At 43.0% G+C, this 19,777-nt stretch overlaps 1 long non-coding RNA gene across 4 annotated transcripts in view; it reads right to left on the bottom strand.

Annotated features, from left to right (window-relative positions):
• LOC128139419 (uncharacterized) overlaps nucleotides 1-19,777 on the bottom strand; it is a 73,836-nt gene that overhangs the window by 7,848 nt on the left and 46,211 nt on the right. The window contains exon 4 of one of the 4 annotated variants that reach the window (XR_008234377.1): nucleotides 15,034-16,079. The exons of 2 other annotated variants lie outside the window; for them this stretch is intronic. This is a non-coding gene — a long non-coding RNA (uncharacterized LOC128139419). Of the gene's footprint in view, nucleotides 1-13,812; nucleotides 16,080-19,777 lie in introns of those variants that run through there. One more of the 4 variants, XR_008234376.1, reaches the window with a different exon arrangement.

Here is a 19,777-nt window from a genome sequence, read left to right as displayed (position 1 = left end):
AAGGTCATTACAAAGCAAACCACAAACCAGGACACAGGCAAAAGAGCACAGCCAAATCCAGACTCAGCAGGCAGAGCTGAGGACAGCCAAAAAAGAAAAGGATTGATCCAGGCCAGGGATGGGAAGCAAGGAGCAGCTTCCTTGCTCAGTAAATGTGCCTTACTGAGAGGACAGGAGGACCCTTACCAAGAAGATAAGAGCAACTAAACAGTATACTTGCTTCATCATTGTCATAACCTAAAAAAATCCCCATTCTCATCCTACAACAGAAATGTATGGCTAACAAACCAGAGGCAATTTTTATTCTTGAAATTGATGTTAAAAAGGACAAAACCCAATTGTTTTTTCTTAAGAACATTAAAGCAACAGCATTTCCTGGCTTGCGGTGCTTTGTGGTGGTGTTTCTTTGTAGTGGGAGCTACAAGTTAAGATCAGGAGATAATGTTAACATTGCAAGGAATGCAGGAGAAAAAAAAACCATGATGCATGTTTGTGCTCATTAAATGAATTCTTCAAAGGAATCAGGATGAAAACAAAATAAAGATTGCCAGCCATGCATGAGTAACAATATTGAATGTTCTGGATGTTTTTTAACAGAGCTGGCTGAAACCCTGACACAAGCAGTTCACCCTCATGCAGGTGTTTGCCGTTTCTAGAATGCAATGATCATCTCCCTGTTCTGCTCCACATGAAAACAAGGATTTGCATTACATTTCTACAAAATTTGTCACCCTCTAACACCACTCATAGCTCTCCTTAAGCAGGAAAATACTTGACAGGTCTGAGGGCCTGCCAGAGCGAAAAATAAAGCATCCGTGGTAGTGTAAGCATCATGTTAAGGCTAAAAAGATAGAAAAGCAACAGCCCTTTTCAGCACCATCGGTTTGAGCAGACACAGTGGTGGGACATGTATCTAACTTGTAACTGCTTTGGTGTGTTCTTTCATTTACATTACAAAGGAATGTTTTTGGCAGAAAGTCGGTGTAAGCAGCATTCATTATTCCTTTAAGGGCCTTGATAATTCAGTATGTTAATATGCTGCAGGCTATCAATGCCGTCAACCATCCACCAAGATATGAATTAAACATTGTTCCAGGATCACTATTTCTGTGTGCAGTCCTGAGATTAAACGGGATTGGAGCTCAGATCATGGGGTGAAAAGTTGTGATGGTTGATACTTTTGTGAGACAATTTGGGCCAGGCAGAAAACACCGGGAACTGAATAAAACTTGTGAAAGAAGCCATCATGAGCACACTGGGTCTGAAAATAACAGAAAATGAGATAAGTAATTCAATCTGACAACCCCCCCCCCCCCCCCAACACTCAAGAGGAATCCTCAAGTACATCTCTGAAGTCTGGCTCAGATACAGAAAGGAGGAGTGGGCTTCTTATGCAGCTTCGGACATCTACAGCATGGGTGTCTCTAAATCGTTGCTCAGAGTCCCCTTATGGTCAGTGGAGAAAAACTTGGACTTTTGGGTCATCAATCATTTAATCCTAACATAGACGTTTAAACTAGGCCTGATGAAGTGCCTCTTTCTTTGTCTTCTTTATAAAGGGAGAACAACTGACTTACCTACATGTAGACATCTCCACTGAAGATACCTAAAGTTACCCAAGAAGAGATCCATCTTCACTACGTAGACACATTTTAATATACCAGGCTAAGCTTGTTCTGCTTGGCCATCTGGTGAATGACTGACAAACTCAGCGGGTTTAAAGGACTCTTGCAAAGCTTGGTCCTGCCAGGACGGCGGCTCTGCACTGCAGTGGTGTCGCACAGAAGCCACAGCGCAACTCTCAGCACCCAATTTTGCTGCAATGAAGTAGCTGGCGAGTCTCCACAGACTTGCTCTATGGGGAATGAAGAAAGAGGGAGACTGCCATAGCAAGAGATTCAGAACTCTAATCGGACTTTGGTGCTTTAAGCCCGCATCTATATTAGTGCTTTAGTCTGGATCACAAGAGAGCTTTTAAAGCTAAGTTCCTAAGCCTTCCACCTGGTGGGCTTTGGTTCACATTATTCATTCACGCAGTCTCAGAGAACATGAACTTTATTTTTTTTAAATCAAGTAAACCAGAAGATGAAGTCCAAGAGTATACCGAATACGCTCCAGATGCAATGGGCATTCAGTTCATGGGACCAGATTAGGACTATTCTGAAAAAAAAAAAAAAAAAAAAAATCCCTAACATTTTTATAGTGTGGGCGTCAGCACTGACTGTTTTGCTCTTCAGGTGTGCCATTTGTCTGCACTACCCGCTAAGGTAACGTAAAGTGAATAGGGCCCTGGAAGAGTCCCTTGCTCCATTAACCATTGGAGGAGTTTAGGAAGATGAGATAGCTAAGTTAGCATAGTCAAAAGTGAATGAAACAGATAACCACCAAATGGACTGTAGGCTAATTTTCCAAAACCCAGTATTTAAACAAAGGAAACATCCATTAAACAAAGGCAGAAACAAGTCCTGCACAAGGCATGAGGTAGTGAATTAACTGAGGATGCAAAACACCCGCTGATTACCGATTACTCTTCTGGGCCTACAGAGTTAGTATATCTGTCTGAGACGGCTAGTAAATTCAAAATACAGCTACCCATGGGATTTTTTTTATAGCAGTACAGCTTCAGGACTTCATCCAAGCATGAACTGTAGTAAACTAACCATGAAATTATTACCTACTAGTTAACATGGCCGCAAAAGAACAATAGAAACTGCAAAACAAAGCACAAAGACCATTTCCAGCACTACCGACCTAGCTGAGTGCACCAGTTACCCCAATGAGAAGTAATATTGCAGACCTGATAATAAAGTATTGTTATCTCTACCAGAGTCCCAATACAAAAGAAAATACTTCAGGTTAAATCTTTTAATTAGTAGATGGTACAAGAAGCTGATGAGAAACACCACTAACCAGGGCTCTACCAAGATGGCCTGAAACATACTGAAATCAGCTTAAAGACAGGCCTGAATTTCTATTGATTTTGGATCAAAACCCTTTGGAAAAGGCAGACCTGGAGCAGTACTCGGATGGGAGACTGCCTGGAAATACCCGGTGCTGTAGGTTATTGTTATCAACACTGTTTTAGCCACAGACCCAAAACACAGCACCGCTATGAAGAAAGTTAACTCCATCCCAGCCTGCCCAGTACACTGCCCAAATTCTCCCCCACACCTTGCCACCCAGGAATCGGCTGCCTCAGGGCAGACTCCGTGTCGCATCCCCTGCCAGCTGGCTACCGTTACGAGAAGACAAAATCAGGTTCACAGCCCGCGTGTGTACGAGAGCTCCGATTGCGTAGGGATGTTCAAGAAACTGAGTGGTCATTGCAATAATGCTGGGAACTCTACCCCAAAGGAGAAGGGGAAGGTGCCGTTCTTCACTCTCCCCACAAAGCAGCTCCCAGAGGAAGGTGTAACTGCTGCTGTCTCCATAAAATGGTTCTCCAGAGATTGGGAGGGCAGTGATGCAAGGGCCAAATACCAGACTGGGCTCAAGGCCAGTGCTTTTATCATAGGTTTCCCAGGCAAGGCAAAAAAAAAAGTGATAAACAACACAGAAAACAGCAAAAGCTGAAAGAAGCCATTAACAAGCCCTAGAATTCAATGTACAGAAAGGGAGCAAGTAAGGGAGCAGATAAGGGAGGTAAGGGAGCAAATATGGCATCATCGGGACCAGCAACAGCAAGTACCAGCCTGCCAAGTAACAGCTGTAAACTCAGTCTAGCACGCTCCGATCAAATCTGTCATTATCTTGAACCCCTCGAGCCCCACGTCGGGTGCCAAAAAGGACTGTGGTGGGTTGACCCTGGCCAGCAGCCAAGCACCCACATACCTGCTTGCTCATTCCCCTACTCCAGTGGGACAGAGGGAGAAAATAGGAAGAACAAAACTGAGACAATTTGTGGCTTGAGATAAAGACAGTCTAATAGGTAAAGGAAAAAGAAAAAAACAAGTGAACCCAAAGGAAGTCTCCACCACCTGCCACAGGCAGACCGATGCCCAGCCAGTCTCTGAACACTGCCCACGTAGGAAGCCACCCCCTGTCCCTTCTTCTTCTTCCTCTACCTCAGTTTTTCTTGCCGAGCATGGTGCTGTACGGTGTGGAACATCCCTCTGGGCAGTTTGTGTCAGCTGTCCTGGCTGTGTCCCCTCCCAACCACTTGTGCACCCCCAGCTTACTCGCTGGGGGACAGAGTGGGAAAAAGACAAATCCTTGATGCTGTGCAAGCACTGCTCATCAATGGCCCATTGGTGTATAATTATCAACACCGCTTTAGCCACAAATCCAAAACACAGCACCACGTGGGCTGTTATGAATTAAGTTAACTCCAACCCAGCCAGACCACTACACCTTGGAGCTAATGCTCCAAGTGAGCATTACAAGAATTGCTTCCTAAGACATTATCTACGAGCGCCTTCATTGCTTCACAAGCTTTAAGGTCTTCCTCATGCAATGTATTTGCATACTTTCAGGGAAGTTACTAAACTCTCTATCCTTCCTGTAAACAAACGGACACTTTGATTCTCAGGAAGAAAAAAATGACATGCTTTGCATACTTTGTTCCTTAATAATTCCGATTAAAAAAAAAAAAAAGATTTGGCATGTTTCCATAGTTACTTCTTTTTAAGACTAGTAAACTGTTTCAACCCTTCATAGTTTAATCTGAGTGTGTGGTTGAAATTGAGTTTTCCTGAGAAGGCTACACTGAGTTAAATTCTACCAAAGCTGCTACCAAAGGATCAAAATATCTTTTACTTTAAAAAAATCAACAACACAACCCTTTTGAAGTATATTGGAACAAGGATATCTCACTAGTTGTTTGCTCTGTAAAACAGGTGTATTAAGGAAAAAATATCTGTAGAATGACTTTAACTCTACACCTATAAAATTCAAACTTTGTGGCACTGATTTGCTGAGATAGCATAAAAACACCAGAAAGGCTAAGCATAATGTTCTGCAAGGAACCACAACGCATTCATTTTTGCACACTATATACAAAACTAAAGGGACACAATTCAATACATCTCTTGATAGCTAATGTTTTTTAAAACCAGAAATTCAAAATCAATCCTTGCGATCTTTGTTCAAAAGTATTCCTACTTTCACTCAAATAAAATCAGGCAATAATACAATTAGAGCTTCTCTGCAAGGCAACAAAATAACACAGACAATTCTGGTCCTCTGTGGGTATCTGTGTGTAACACAGTCTCACGCATTGATGTAATACTGCTTCTTCATTCTCTAACCCTTCCCATTCATTTGCAAAGGAGATGTAAACTAAAATAACGAAGGATTCTTCTACTGAAAGCATTTACTTCCTCCAGGAATGGAGACAGATAGCAAAGTTAAATGATATAACAATGTAGAGAAAAACATACAGCTTCAGCTGGGAACAACAAGTTACATCCTTCCTTCTGCCTACCTTTCATAACAGCAGCATCACTCCCATTCTACTTGTAAATGAACCTCTTATTGCTTGTGTTAAACTAACATCCACTGGTTCCAATCAAGGACTTACTGCGCCATGCTCCTGTACAAAGCCATAGCAAGCTACGTCCCTGACCTTGAGTAAATCACTTGAGATCTCAGTTCAAGTAAGCGCTGCTGCGGAAGTCATATAGCGTATGGCAGTACAGCAGCACTCTTCACCTGCAAAACTAGCTCTAAATGAAGACAAAATGCAACCGAGTGATGTGAAAATGGAACACAGAGAGCGTGGGAGGCTGAATGAGATGGGTAACAAAGAGAAAATGGTGTATCTTCACTTTGGTGGGCTGCAAGCAGAAGGTGCAGGACCCAGGGATGGATCACTTGGTTTCTTTGGGTTTACCTCAGGTTCCTACCAGGCATCAGCAAAAGTCTGTGGGACGCCATCGCCCGGCCTGTGCAATGCTATTGCCCTACACCACCTGAAGCGGACGTCAGCACCAGAGTCCTGCCCTGAGGGCACAGACCAGAGAGTCTGGCAGCAGAGCTGACCCCTGCTTCCCCACCTGCAGGTGGGTTTGCTTGCTGCCAGGGTAGAAGGTTTGCACCCAGGCTGACACCAGCACAGGCTACAGAAATGCCCACACCACTGTCCCCTGATGGGTAGCTCCTGCTGTACCCACTCCCTGCAAAGCTGAGTCACCGGGTACAAAGTGCAAAGACAGCGTTCGGTCGATGTGACACGCATGACAAAGCATTCAAAACAAGAATACAGCATTGTCAAGGTATTGTGGTAAATCCCATGGTAACCTAAAGAATTTAACCGAGAACATGCTGTGTAGGATCTCTGCCTACTTGGCCCAACTAGTGAAAATCGGCTTTCTCCCACTCCCATATCGAATTCTTTGTCCCTAGTGTGACGTTAACTCTGCATGTATCTAGGCTGAGCATTCCTCCAATGCTAGGCAAGAGCTAGTTGTGAAGCCATTCTTTCAGCTGCTGCTCTTATACCAACACTTGAGGTTACCCGAATGAAGGCGTACACCATGTTCACAGGCTCTCGGCAGACTTCTTCAGTGGGGTGTGCGATTCTCAGGTGTCTGGTAACATCGGAGATGTCCAGGGGAATCAGAGATGCTCAGTATAGCAAGATATGACACAGGGCTTCTGGTAGACTTACTCCCTAAAAGCAGCATCTGTTGGCCAAGCAGGACACCTGAGGACATCTCAGTTGGCAGACACGTTTGCATGGACAATTTAAGAGACAGCACAGGATGGGACTCTGGTTGGAAATTTAGACGTTAAGTGTTTGCTTACTTCCGTGCTGTGTCTCCAAGCTCCACAACAGTTAGTGGGAAATCTAACCAACAAGGTCTACTGTAGTCAATGACAACCTAATCAACACAGCTCAGGAAGCCTAAAAATGATTTGCCTCCTTACAGAGTAGAGACATGATGCTCTCTACATTCACTGAAATGGGAGTATTCAGCAATAGCAAGGCTGTAGACACCTACACTAAGGGATCAGTCTCAAGCGGGATCTTTCTCACCTAGCCAGAGCATTTTTGACAACTGCGTTCTGTAAGACAAAAAAAAGCTAAAAGCATCGTTGCTTAGTTTTTACTTTCATGGCAGTGCATTGGTTTGGTGATGGGTTGTGGCAACTACAGCAGTGAGATATTCACACAAGAACCACATTGCAAATAGGTATCACAAAAAAAAAAAAAAGGCCTTTCCTTACATATTAGAAATGTTACAAAATGTTCCTCCTTTTCTTTTATGACAGCACAATGACAGCCCTGTTTATGTCGTATCTCTCCATTGAAATGATCCAAAGTCATAAAGCCTCAAAAATTCAGCTGAAGTTAGACAGTTGCTAAGCTAAGACTGGCATCATCCTGACCCAGGCTGACTGTATTCCCCCATGCATCTATATCCATCTGCTATTTTCCTTCTGTTATGCCAAGATTATCCATCATTTGGGGCAAGGGAATGCCTTTTATTTTGTGGCTGTTCAGGACTAAGGAATAGGTGCTACAAGAATACAAATCATCAGTACCACAGTGCCTGTGATGATTTATTCTCCCCTACTAGCTTGCCACTTCTGCAAGAGACCTGAAAACTTTGCATGCTTTTTATGAAGAGGTACGTACTTTTTTAACACTTGCACATCCAATAGCTGGTGAAAACAATTCAGGATAATCAATCTTTTAAGATTTACTGCTAAGCATCAACATACTCAGCGGAAGCCAGGACTACTGGTTATTTTCTTTAGATTAGCAACAGGTGTCAGATACTCTTGCCAACTAAAACCAGTAAAGGCATGACAGGTATGCAAAGGGAGAGCTGAGCATGGAACAAACCAGGGGTAGGTTTTGTTCATGGGTTGAGCATTTAGGCCAGGAAACAGGCCGAAGCCACTAGAAGAGACTGGACTTCCATTACAGAAGCTTTCTGCTGGTGTTTGTAAAGTAATTACATCAGTAATTCTACAAGAAGAAATCTCTGAGAAATCTGCTCCCACTAAGGAAAGTGCAGTAGCTATGGTTACTGAGCAAACAGGGAGAGGAGGCAAAGCTGAACCGTCGCTCTGGGCACCGTACACCATTTTTAACACCAAAAGCTTAGTTTTAGCTTTACAAAATACAACTATGAGAACAGCCACCCACGTTCCCCATTACAGCGTGTATATATATATATATTTGTGCATGTATACATATATATGTCTGTGTGTCTATGCATGTGTGTGTATATATATATCTATAGTAGGATGAGGGGATGAGAAAGAGAACAAAAAAAGTAGTCAGTTTTTAGACTGTCATACAACTATGAAGTTCGTGACGTACTCATAGGCAACAATCTCATACGCTTGGTTCGACAGCCCAGGGCCAGCACCGCGGGACTTTCCCCAGGGAACTTCTGCTGCCACAAAGAGGAAATGAGTGTCTTCATTTGCTCCTGAGGATTTCTCAAGAGGTACAAGCAGTTCCCTATAAAGGAACTATGTCTATACTGCAGGCTTAGTGCAACCTTTCCAGAAAAGCTCCAATTAACCTTAAGGCTAATGAGCATAAGTACTACTGTAGTGTAGCAGCAGAAATATGGAACTTGGCATGTGCCGTAAACCCCCCTGAGAAACTGGGTAAATATTTAAGCAATTAATCCACATTGAATTTCACATAAAATGGCTTCACATAGTCATCGAGCTCATTAACTGGTGTTTTTGAAACAGGGTGGGGATAGTTTAGTGGGCTGTAGCCCTGCCTATACAGCCGATTCCCCAGGCATGGATTTGGACCCAGGTGTGCCTGCATAGCCACCTTCACGTCTTCAATGGCAACGTCTTAAAGCCATACCTATGCCACCTGATCAAAGTCCTCTCCCAAGTGGCCACGAGCATGGCCCATTCCACCTCCTCCCCACACTGCTGTCTCACAGTCACCAGACGCTTACTGCAGCACAGTGCCTGGCACGCCATCTGACAAAGCACCCTGCACGCTTGAGTTCCTGGGCTATCTGGACAACATGCCTGGCTGTGCCTCGGTGCACACTTGCAGTCAAATCATGGTTTCTTTAGCATACCATGTAGACGTACGCTCTGAGGCTGCAGTTCAAATTAGTCACCTAGGTTTCCTCTTCAGTCACAAGGAAGAAGCAGGCACCATCATCTCACTCATCTCAGGCACCTCCTCAGCACAAAACCCTTTCAAGGTTTTTATATCACTAAGCTAGTTATCTAGACTCCCTCTGTAGACTAGCTATGAGTTTGGTCACTACAGTTGGGTGAAATTAATCCCGTCCCTTACTAGATACAGTTTCCTGAAGGTGCTTCATTCCGGAAGGTGGAATGGGCTGCTACCAGTTTGTCCCTGTGAATCTCTTCTCCAAAAGGACAATAGGGTAGCAGTGGCTGTTTGGTAACAGCTAGAGCAGGGCTTTCTGCTTTAACACCAACTTCTAGATGAAACAGTGTCTAATACCACTGAGACACTCTGGAGTACCTGAGATGTCCAGGCAGGGCTGGCAGACACGACACGAGACTTTTGTGAGACCGGTGTCCTTTTGGAGCAGTAGCTGGGAACCAGGAGGAGAACATCTTGGCTAGCACTGCACACCTAATCGTGTCTACCTGACGGCTGGGTGTGTGACCTACCTGTAAAGCCAAGGCAGACATAGTCAAAGGACTCTGGAGATTGATTCAGCTTGACCCACAACAGACACCATTGCACCAGAACACCCACACGAGGTTGGTAGGTAGGACACAGGATTTAACAGAAACTCAGACTTCTGGAGCAGCAGCTGGAGGCCAGGCAGGATATCTAGTAAATAACCGCACATCTGTGCTTGGGGATCTCAACTGAGCCTATAGATTCTTGTTGCTTCTGTGGGCTGTTACTGGAAAGTCAAAGCATTTTACAAGAAATTAAACTAAAACCTGTACCAGCTTTCATCCACCTGTTTCCAAGAGATGGCAAAATTTAGTCTTCTATTCTTTTCTTATATAAAGTCTTTCTAGACATTAGAGGCAGTCTTCAGTGTAGTTACATCTGCACAGGGCTGGCCAGTGTGACACTGGAGTCATGAGATACCAGTACCCTTTTGGACCAGAAGCAAGAAGCCAGACAGGCCTCGGGCAGCAGTTGCCTATGCTGGACAAGCAAGTCACATTTATGTCATGGGCAAGATGCACATAGTTTTAATATTTAAGACATAAGGTTTAAATCACTTTCACCTTGAAAACAAAGATAAACCAATATACATTTAGTTTTAGGGCAGCAGGTTTTCATGGAGGGCTTCAGTTTTTAGCATCTTTTGGCATGATCACAGGCTGAACTCAGTTGCAATACAAATGAAATTATGGGAATTCAAACCCAATTTCTTTCCAACATTGAAAAGAATAAGGCTTCCTTTATTCAAACCAGTATACAGACCTCCTGCACTCATACAAAAAGGAAACTTCTTTCTATGCTATAAGTAATATTAAATCAAACTGAAGACTTAAGAAAAGAATTCAGAGTAAAAAAACAACACTACAGACACCGGTAAGGAATTTCATCTTAACCAGCAGAGCTCAAGAAAAATGAATCACAGAAACTCTCTCATCTTGAGAAATTTATGCATCCTATAATCCCCAAAGGGAACAATCGCATCTGATAAAAATCTTTAGACCAAAATTAAAAAGTAACAATAAAGCTGACAGAACTGCCTGAAATACATATTTTAGCAGAGAGTTATTAGAAAGTCAGCATAAAGTGCCTCTTAATCATACTCATCGTGTATCTAGTGGCAGTAAATCCAAGCAACCCTAGTTTCATATACCTCTGTAGACTTTATTTTATTGCTTACTTGCTTAGTAAATTTAAACTAGGTATATTGGCAATGTGTCTAGGGTGTCACCTGGAAAAGGTAAATTTCCATCACTCATTATGAACCTGCTTTAAAATATCCAGCGTTTGGAGCCAAAGGCATGAGTTTGCAAAGCTCAAATTATTGGTCAAACCATTAAAAAGATCCATCTTCAGAGTATTTTTAGTCTTGGTGCAGTCATCTCAGTAACTCTGCTTTGAGGTACACTCAGAAGTTCTAACCAGGGGTAGTCAAGATCTTAGGGAGGAAGCAGTGATAAACCTCCAATCCTCATCATTGCCACTTTTCATTTCAACAGAGTATCTACGAATCTAAACAGAAGATCTATATATACTACCAGATAATGACTTAGCAATATTGTCCGTAAAAATTATAGTGAACAAATCAAACCGGCAGTGATGTGTTATTGAGCTAAGAGCTAATTTCTGTCAAATTCTGGTCATTACATCTTTGTTAACTTCTACATGACTTTTCCAGGAGAGAGTGCCCACTAAAAAGCTTACTCTGCAGGATACCATTTGGTATACAAATTGTAAGTAAGAGGCTTTGCAAATGTATTTAGTACATTAAACTTTTCAGTTACTAGCAATTCCAACAAATGCTTTAGAAGTTAAGAGTCTCTGAATCCCATAATCTCCTGGATCTCCCAGTTCCCCCAGGAAAAGACAGATAAACCTGGACTTCTTCCCAGTCCCACTTGCTAAAGAATGAATAGCATTAACATTGCCAGAGCAGGATGTGAGGAAACATGCAACACTTTCCATCAGGAACCATGAAGTCCCATGTCAGATGTCACAAGAGTTTCCGAGCTATTTCATAGTGTTTTAACAAGCAAAAGGAAAAATTAATTCAGTGTTTAAAAATTAAACATTCAAGTTCTCATTGTAATTAGTATTAAAACAGGATGGAGAATTTACATAAAGTCTGACAACAGGCTTTTACATGTCAGTTGTAAATTATTTTTTAAAGCCAGTTATTATTTCAAATGTTCAAAAACTTCTGACAAGGGACTAATTCATAATATTGGATTACTGGTCTTAGTAAAATGGACACTATTGTCTCCAAAAGCCTAAATTATTGTGAAATCTCAGATGCATTATGTTGTCTGCTTTCAACTATATTTAACACTGCTTTATTATTTAAAAATACAACTTTGAAAGTAAGATGACAAGAACTAGATTTATTTGGCCTAAAGGGAGAAGAATTAAAGGAAACAGCTAGATAACTATATAAATATTCACAGAAAAAAATAATGAAAGGGAGAGAAATATTTCCACTGGGATTAGTTGTAATAGTGTAAAAGGCTAAAGCTGAAAAAAAAAAAATCAGTTTAAGCTCTGTATCAGGAAAAAGTGTTTTTGAAGACACTAATGTTGGCTGGACAGAGAGGAAACTGTGACTGCTTTTCAAGTGAATCAACCGATCCTCTTCCTTTCCTCCCTCCTAGGCAACTAGAGGGGTTCTTCAGCCCTTTCAGGCCTAATTTGCTTGGTTTTGCCATCTGATTCTCAAAGTCAAAGAGAAGCAGTTGGCTCTTGTTATCTTCCTGTGAGTCACTAAAATTATTTGAATTGTTGAAAGATTACAGGATGACAAACTCTCAGGAGCTTCTCTCCTCCAGTTTCACCCACTTCATGGATACCATTAACCAATGGAGAAGACGTCTTAGCTTCTAGATAACTTGCAGGAAGGTATGAAGACAGATGAGGAAGGTAATGAAAATACTGTGGTACCTATCAACGTACTCAGGCAGCGCAGGACTCGGAACCTACACGAGATCCTGCACATCAGAAGTACTGAGGCACTACTGTAGAGGAGGTTTTGAGGAAACAGATGAACACTGGACATGACTATCAACTCAGTCCCTAGGTGGTGGGGAGGTATTCAAGATGGCACGATATCCTAAAGAATTATGCTTCAGCTTATACAGAAACATCTGCAGTTAGTCCTCAGGGCATTCGTTTTCATTTTGTGAGGTGAACAGGACTGTGCCTGCATATATGGCTAAAAATTAATAATTGGGTCTTTCTCTCATAAAAACAACACAGCAAAATCTGTTGTTCTGTTATTAACCTCGGAAAAAGCAATGTCATGCCCTTCCCCAAAACAACGGCCACAAGAGTATAATGCCCCCCTGTACCGCCCCAACAGGTTGGCATTTATGGATAAGTAATGCTGCAAAAGATGTTCTGGAATGAACTGCAAGCACAAAGGCTTGGCTTCTCTGGTTAGACAAAGCTGTAACATCCACATACCTCCCTCCAAAACCCACATGAAGAGATCAGCGCTGCCCTGTAAAAGACAGGGTGAGAGGTCCCGCACACTTCCCATTGAAATGAACAGAAACACTCTCAGACTCATGAAGGGAAAAAAAAAATAGTTCATGTTTGTTGGAAAGAAATAAACCTATATATATAAAAAAAAAAAGGTAAAAATACATTAAGCTAGAGAATAGCCACCAGGCTTTAAAGTATGCCAGACTGTTTCTGACATGGATAAAATTCATGTCTTTGTTTTGACTGAATACCATATTACTAGAAGGCCCATGGAAAAAACAGAAAATACTGTGTCCATGATTGATTTTTTCTCTGCTTTCTGAGAGTCTCCTGGTTTCAGGTGCAAAAGAGAGAAAGCAAAAGAGAGAAAGCAAAAGAGAGAAAGCAAAAGAGAGAAAGCAAAAGAGAGAAAGCAAAAGAGAGAAAGCAAAAGAGAGAAAGCAAAAGAGAGAAAGCAAAAGAGAGAAAGCAAAAGAGAGAAAGCAAAAGAGAGAAAGCAAAAGAGAGAAAGCAAAAGAGAGAAAGCAAAAGAGAGAAAGCAAAAGAGAGAAAGCAAAAGAGAGAAAGCAAAAGAGAGAAAGCAAAAGAGAGAAAGCAAAAGAGAGAAAGCAAAAGAGAGAAAGCAAAAGAGAGAAAGCAAAAGAGAGAAAGCAAAAGAGAGAAAGCAAAAGAGAGAAAGCAAAAGAGAGAAAGCAAAAGAGAGAAAGCAAAAGAGAGAAAGCAAAAGAGAGAAAGCAAAAGAGAGAAAGCAAAAGAGAGAAAGCAAAAGAGAGAAAGCAAAAGAGAGAAAGCAAAAGAGAGAAAGCAAAAGAGAGAAAGCAAAAGAGCATGCCTTGTAAAATCTGCTGTGCCAGCTGAGTGGCTGGCAGTGGTAACCACCAGCAGCAGATTGGTAACAACCGACAAGTGGGCAAGGTGGATCTCAGCCTCACAGCAATTTCCACACTGATTTGGATCACCAGAGTCCCCATATCCAAACACATCTGTATTAGTTTTGGAAATCAGACCTGGAGCTTCATGCAATTAATTAGTCAAGCTCCTGTACAAGGACAGAGATCAAATCCACAATGAGTGTCTGGGGATTTTATGCTCCTTTTCTCCTGCTTCCTTAACTTCTCCAAGCATGACTTTTTGCTTGGGTTTTTTTGTTTGTTTCTGAAAGAACTTGTGCTTGCCAGTAAGCAGAGATGGGGACTGTGCAGCAAGTTGTTGCCTATTCACAGGAGAGAAAAGCAGGGCTCATTCAATAGAAAGTGAAATTAAACCCCAATTCTGTTTCTCCACCGAAGTTATGTAAAAGAAAATTTGTTCTGAACTGTGACCTCTGACAAAGGAGGAATAAAAACATCTTTCTTAATGGAGACAGCCAAAATACAGTTAAATGGTGGTTGAGATAGAGCAATAAAGATATATTAAAGCAGTCAATCGGTTTGTATTCAGAAGTCATCCCAGCTCTCTGTCCTGCCTTTTATGACAGCTAGATCCCAACAGCACACTGAACTCACTGTGCTTTTTCTGTATTCTCTGAAGAATTTGGAGGCCAAAAATGTAAACATCACCCAGCTTCCTTCATAATGAACATGCTTTTTGGGGGCATGCTTGGAAGCTCATCAGAATTACCAGGAATGCACTAATTTCCATGGACTTTGGATCAGGCCAAGACTACCTTGGCCAAGATGTAACACCACATGACTTGGCTCTCAACGCAATTTTACAGTAAGTACCAGCAACAAGGATTTGCATCTAAACCCACACAGCTTTCTGCAGCACGTGACACGAATTGCTCCCACAGGAAGACGCTACTTCCAAGTTGTGTTATCAAGAAATATTCCCTGCCTTTGGCATAATTGTTCAGTAATATGCATTTTGTGTATGGAATAAAACAGAAATGCTGACGGGCCAGCTTTTATGGCTGCTGACACAAACTTTCTGAGCGTAGCTGTGTAAGATCTGCTGACACAAACCTTCTCCTTGAGAACAGCTGCGATTGCCTGCTGCTTTGGGGAGGGGACGGGGTGGGTTCTTTTCTTTCTTTTTCTGCCTCCTGCGGGGGACTCCAAAGTGCTGGCTGTGCTGATAGGGCTGAAGTATCTACCAACGCCTGGTTATGGTACAGATGCGAGCATCTAAAAGACAAAGTCAGTTCCCCTCCTGGCTTCATCCTCCATTTGTCTTTCAGATTATTTAATAATCCCATGCTCAGCAGTATTTGGATAAGATGGACCATATCTAAAGTGCTCCAGTTAAAGCTGAATAGAGCATTATGCGTACTCTTCTAAACTGATAAGCACTAGGGATAGGCAAAATTCCCACAAAGAGTCAGATGCAAGGCACCATTTACTTGAAGGTTAGTGAGCATATTCACAGAAGACAAGCGCAGCTAGAGGGTAAGGCAGCAGCTTCTCGGGCTCTGCATTTCAGGGCACAGCTAGCATATAAGTGTTTTAAAAGATACTCAAGGAGCCTCCCAGCTCCCTGTTCAGCACAGATAATGAAGAGCTTATGTCTCCCCTTCACCAACAACAAAGTGCTTAAGGATACGCTTAAAAGCGTTTTGCTCATTTAGGGCCTCAGTAACTTGTCTGCAAGGATCTGAATGCCCACAACTCCCCCTTGAAAGGAAAAGTGCATTTGGGTCCTGGAGGAATTGATGTGCATTGCAAAGTCTTTCCTAACAGTTGCCACAGCAGAAACCTCATTGCTTAATTTAGATATCCTACAGCAATTACTGCTAAGTCATGCCTGGGTTGGTACAGTAGGCATTTTGAAATTCAAGCTTTTCTTGAGTTGCAAACGTTCATTTTATTGGTCCTACAGTTACCCTAACATAGCGCAAGGTTAGTCTTCTGACTTTCTAACAACCCTGTTATTTACAAATGTCTCAAGCTCATAGATTTTTTCAGCAGAGCTGGTCGCTTCCTCAGTATGACCATACTCAGGTGCGAAGGTGTAAAGTGCAGCACTCACCAGAACAGTTTGATTGTTTATCCTGAGCAACAGTCTAGAGCTCCTGAAAGAGCAAATAAAAAAAGTCAAACTAACACCTTTGCACAATCACAAGTTACAATTAAAAAAAACCAACCCAAAACCAGTACTTGTGCTGTAAGATACAGTAAGACTGGGGTGCTGAGCCTGAGTCAAGCATGCTTTCCCACTGGTTGCAACAGAAGTTCTGTGTCAACAGACATCAGGCACACACTCAGAAATGCATTTTTTTTTTTCCTTCCCCATTCATGTCAAAGATGATTAGACCTTGAATAGTGTAATATCTGTCCCTGCATTGCTGACAGATATCAATGGAGCCACGTTGCTCAACTCAGTCAGATGCAGAGAGAAAGCCTGGGCGGACAGATGAAATACCCCAGTGACAGACAAGCCAGTACGCTGGGTTTTCTTGTAATGCAAATGAACGAGCCTTGCCTGCTCCGGATCTTTTCTTGTAAGAACCATAGAAAGTGAAGCCTTCCACAGCTGCCCAGCATACTGACTTTATTGCCCAATTCTATACAGAAATTTCGATAGAATAATTTATCTTAAATTTCAGCAAAATGAAAACAGGAAACAAACTATTCCCCAAAGCTCCAGGGTTTAGAGTGGTCCGCAACCTTTCTTCAAATAAAAGATTTCCCTTTCCTGCACCAAAGGAACAATATGGAGTCTCATACCAGCCTTAAAAAGCCATCTCGGATGGTATAATGTTATCATCTTGTCCGTTGCTGTCTTTCCTCAAAGATTTCCTCCAGAATATAGCGGGACAGAGAAGGTAGTATTCGTGAGGTGACAAAAATAAATTGAAAAGCGTTAGCAAGATGTAAGGTGCAGTCATAGCTAGCCTCTGTCAACTGTGCAGCTTGGAGCTGGACCTCTATCTGAAAAAGCAAACAAGAGTTTTGTGCTTCTGCTAGGTTTGAAGGTCTTACCTCTCCCCACCTCCACAAACACGGGGGGGGGGGGGGGGGGGGGGGGAGGGTTCCAAAACCTACAGACTGATCAGCAGCAAGACTTAGGTACCAGATGCTGGCACATAAAGAATTTTACAAAAGCAAGTCCTGTCCTTTCTGCAAGCTGTTGTAAACATCTCTGTCTCAAACCCCTCCAAAAATAGGCCAAATCTGCTATAATTCATGGACTAGCTAGCTGCAAAAATATTTCAGAGTGCCTTAACTATCTATTGCCTAAATCCTAAACGAGCAGGGAGACAAAGCAGAGTACAGCAGTCACACTGAATTACAGCAGAAAAATCACTTTTCCTGTCCCGAAACAGAAAACAGCAGTCGGAAAACAGGAGTTATTAAGCTCAGCTACGTCCTCACTCATTAAGACCCGACCTTTATTACTCGATCATTACCTCAAATTATTCCGTTTTTCCTCGGGGCAGCGTAAGGCAGTCGTCTCACGCACCGGAGCAGGAGGACGCGTCCCTCGGCAGAGCGAGGCTGCGTGGCCGGGCGATGGCGGGGGGAGCCCGGCAGGACTGACCCCCTTGTACCGGCGCCAGTCCAGCCAAACGGGCCCCACAGAGGACTGAGGGAATCATTTTATTTCTTTTAATTCTGCCGGTAGGGATTTTAGATTGGTTTTCGGCTGGACGGAGAACAGAGTGCTGGGGGAAAATAGCAGATTTGTGTCGTGCCAAACCAGCAGCAGCACTGAAGACTGGTTTTTTTCATTATTTTCTAGTGTTTCAGAGACAGCAGGGGCAGCAGCCCCTCCTGCTGCCCACCAGCTCCACGGCCTCCAGCCACAAAAAAATCCCCAAACATAAATCCACGTTATCAAACTCATTTTCCACTCTGTTCTCACAGCCCTGCCTCTGGTCCCCTCGCACCAGCCACCACAGGGACCTGCAGGAGTACAGACAGCTCCCATTTTGTACCTCAGCACTTGATGAACCTTATAGACACTGCAGAGCTACCTCCAAAACGCTGCTCCGGAGGAGGACAATGTTCAAAGGAGGCCTTCCCAAATCACTTGTTGATAGAATGTTGTTCTTAGAATAGCTTGATTTGATGCAGGTGGTTTGGGTAACATATATTTGAATCCTTGGCTGCTTTATATATTGCTTTTTGTTCAGGATGGCCAAGAAGATAATTTTGTGATGAATTAACTCTCCCTCTCAGAATCAGGCTGCGGTCCCTGGCATCTTCCTTTGATGGTGCAGGGGCTTTGGCTACAGGTGACCAGGGCAAAAGGCTTCTCCTTCCAGAGGAACGTGACACCACAGACCAGGCTCTTAGCAGATGACCTTGCCCTTTCGAGGCTGAGCAATAGCTGGTTGTCAGTGGACTGATGTGGGAGGACCAGTCCTTCCTTCACCAAGGGAGAAACCCATGCAATAGGACTTACAATAGGTATAGATGGTCTTTTCCAAACAATTACAAGTTCTCCCTGCATCAGCTGGACACAAGCCTGTTTCAAGCTAAGGGTCTATCAGGTCCCATCTTCAAAAAAGATTCACTGTCCTTTCCTGGTACAGTACTTCCAGTTTCTCTCACGAGCCCGCAAAGGCAGAGCAGTCTCACATTGTGCTGCCTTTTGATTATATACACACAGACATTGCCTACCTTTTGCATTTTACACCCTCTTGTGCAGGATTTCATGCCATCTCCTCTCCTGCGAAATCAGCTGCTGATGCTCTATATTGAGTAGCAAGCTCTGTCCTTCCCCAGGTTTGCTCTTCTCTTTGTTTCCCAAGACTTCTCTCTACTCAAGCCATCCTCAGGTTGCTTCTGCTAAGCCTTTCTGCAGCCCTGTTTCTAGGTCTCTTTCTGCTGGCAACCATTCCAGCTTTAGCCCCTCTTGAACTTGCCTGGGCAGCTACCTCTTCTCAGCCCAATTCCTCTCAGTTCCTTAGCTACGAAACACAAGATGTAGGAGACGGATCAGCTGAGAGTTGGTCCTCAGTCCCGCTTAGTGGGATTGGGCAAGCTCCACGGAGCAGACAGGGGAGCAAGAGGGACACAGAGCAGGAGCTGCTGGTGAAAGGCAAGGCACAACCTCAGAAGGGTATAGTCCCAGCTGCTGAATGTTGAACTCCACAGGACTGTCAGCATCGGCAAGGATTAAGTCGGACCTTTTGGCTCTTTGAAAAATGCTTCTCTACTTTCTTCTCTTCTGCATTGACTGACTCTCTTTTTCCTCCACCTCCCTTCCCGAGAAAAAAAACTGTATCCCAAATGTAACTGGATGCTTCTGTATTTAAGAAATGAGAAATTAAGATGACTTGATTTGGAAAACATACTCTCAAGCAGGCTGCACGTCAAGGTCTTCAGAGTATAAAACAACCGTATTTTCCATGAACAAACAGTGGAGTAAAGTTGGTCAGAATATGAGAGCATGGGAAGTTGCGGGGTACATACCCAGGTTGAGGTGCTTTTTTGGTTTTGTGAGAGTTGTCAAGATTTCAACACTTGCTTTCATTTTTGAATCGGGTGGAAGAGATGTGCGTTTCAGTCTCCCATATCCCACTTGTGTCCCAGTGCCTGTGCTGCAGGTTTGCCCTCACTGTTCACACACAAACCACAGTCTGGATCCAAGCACATTTCTCAAATATTCATTCGAAGTAGAGAATATTTCCACAAAAAGGTTTGGTTTTCAACAAATTGTCAAGAACTTGTCTATGCCTAAAAACTGTCTGTTACTATTAAAGCAGAGTGCGCACTTCAAAGGTAATGGATGATTCAAATTATTTTTGGGAGCTCCTGTTCT

Source organism: Harpia harpyja, chromosome 3 (genome assembly GCF_026419915.1).
Source record: "Harpia harpyja isolate bHarHar1 chromosome 3, bHarHar1 primary haplotype, whole genome shotgun sequence".
NCBI lineage: Eukaryota > Metazoa > Chordata > Aves > Accipitriformes > Accipitridae > Harpia > Harpia harpyja.
Note: the sequence above shows the minus strand (reverse complement) of the source record. Positions and strands in the feature narration are given on the sequence as shown.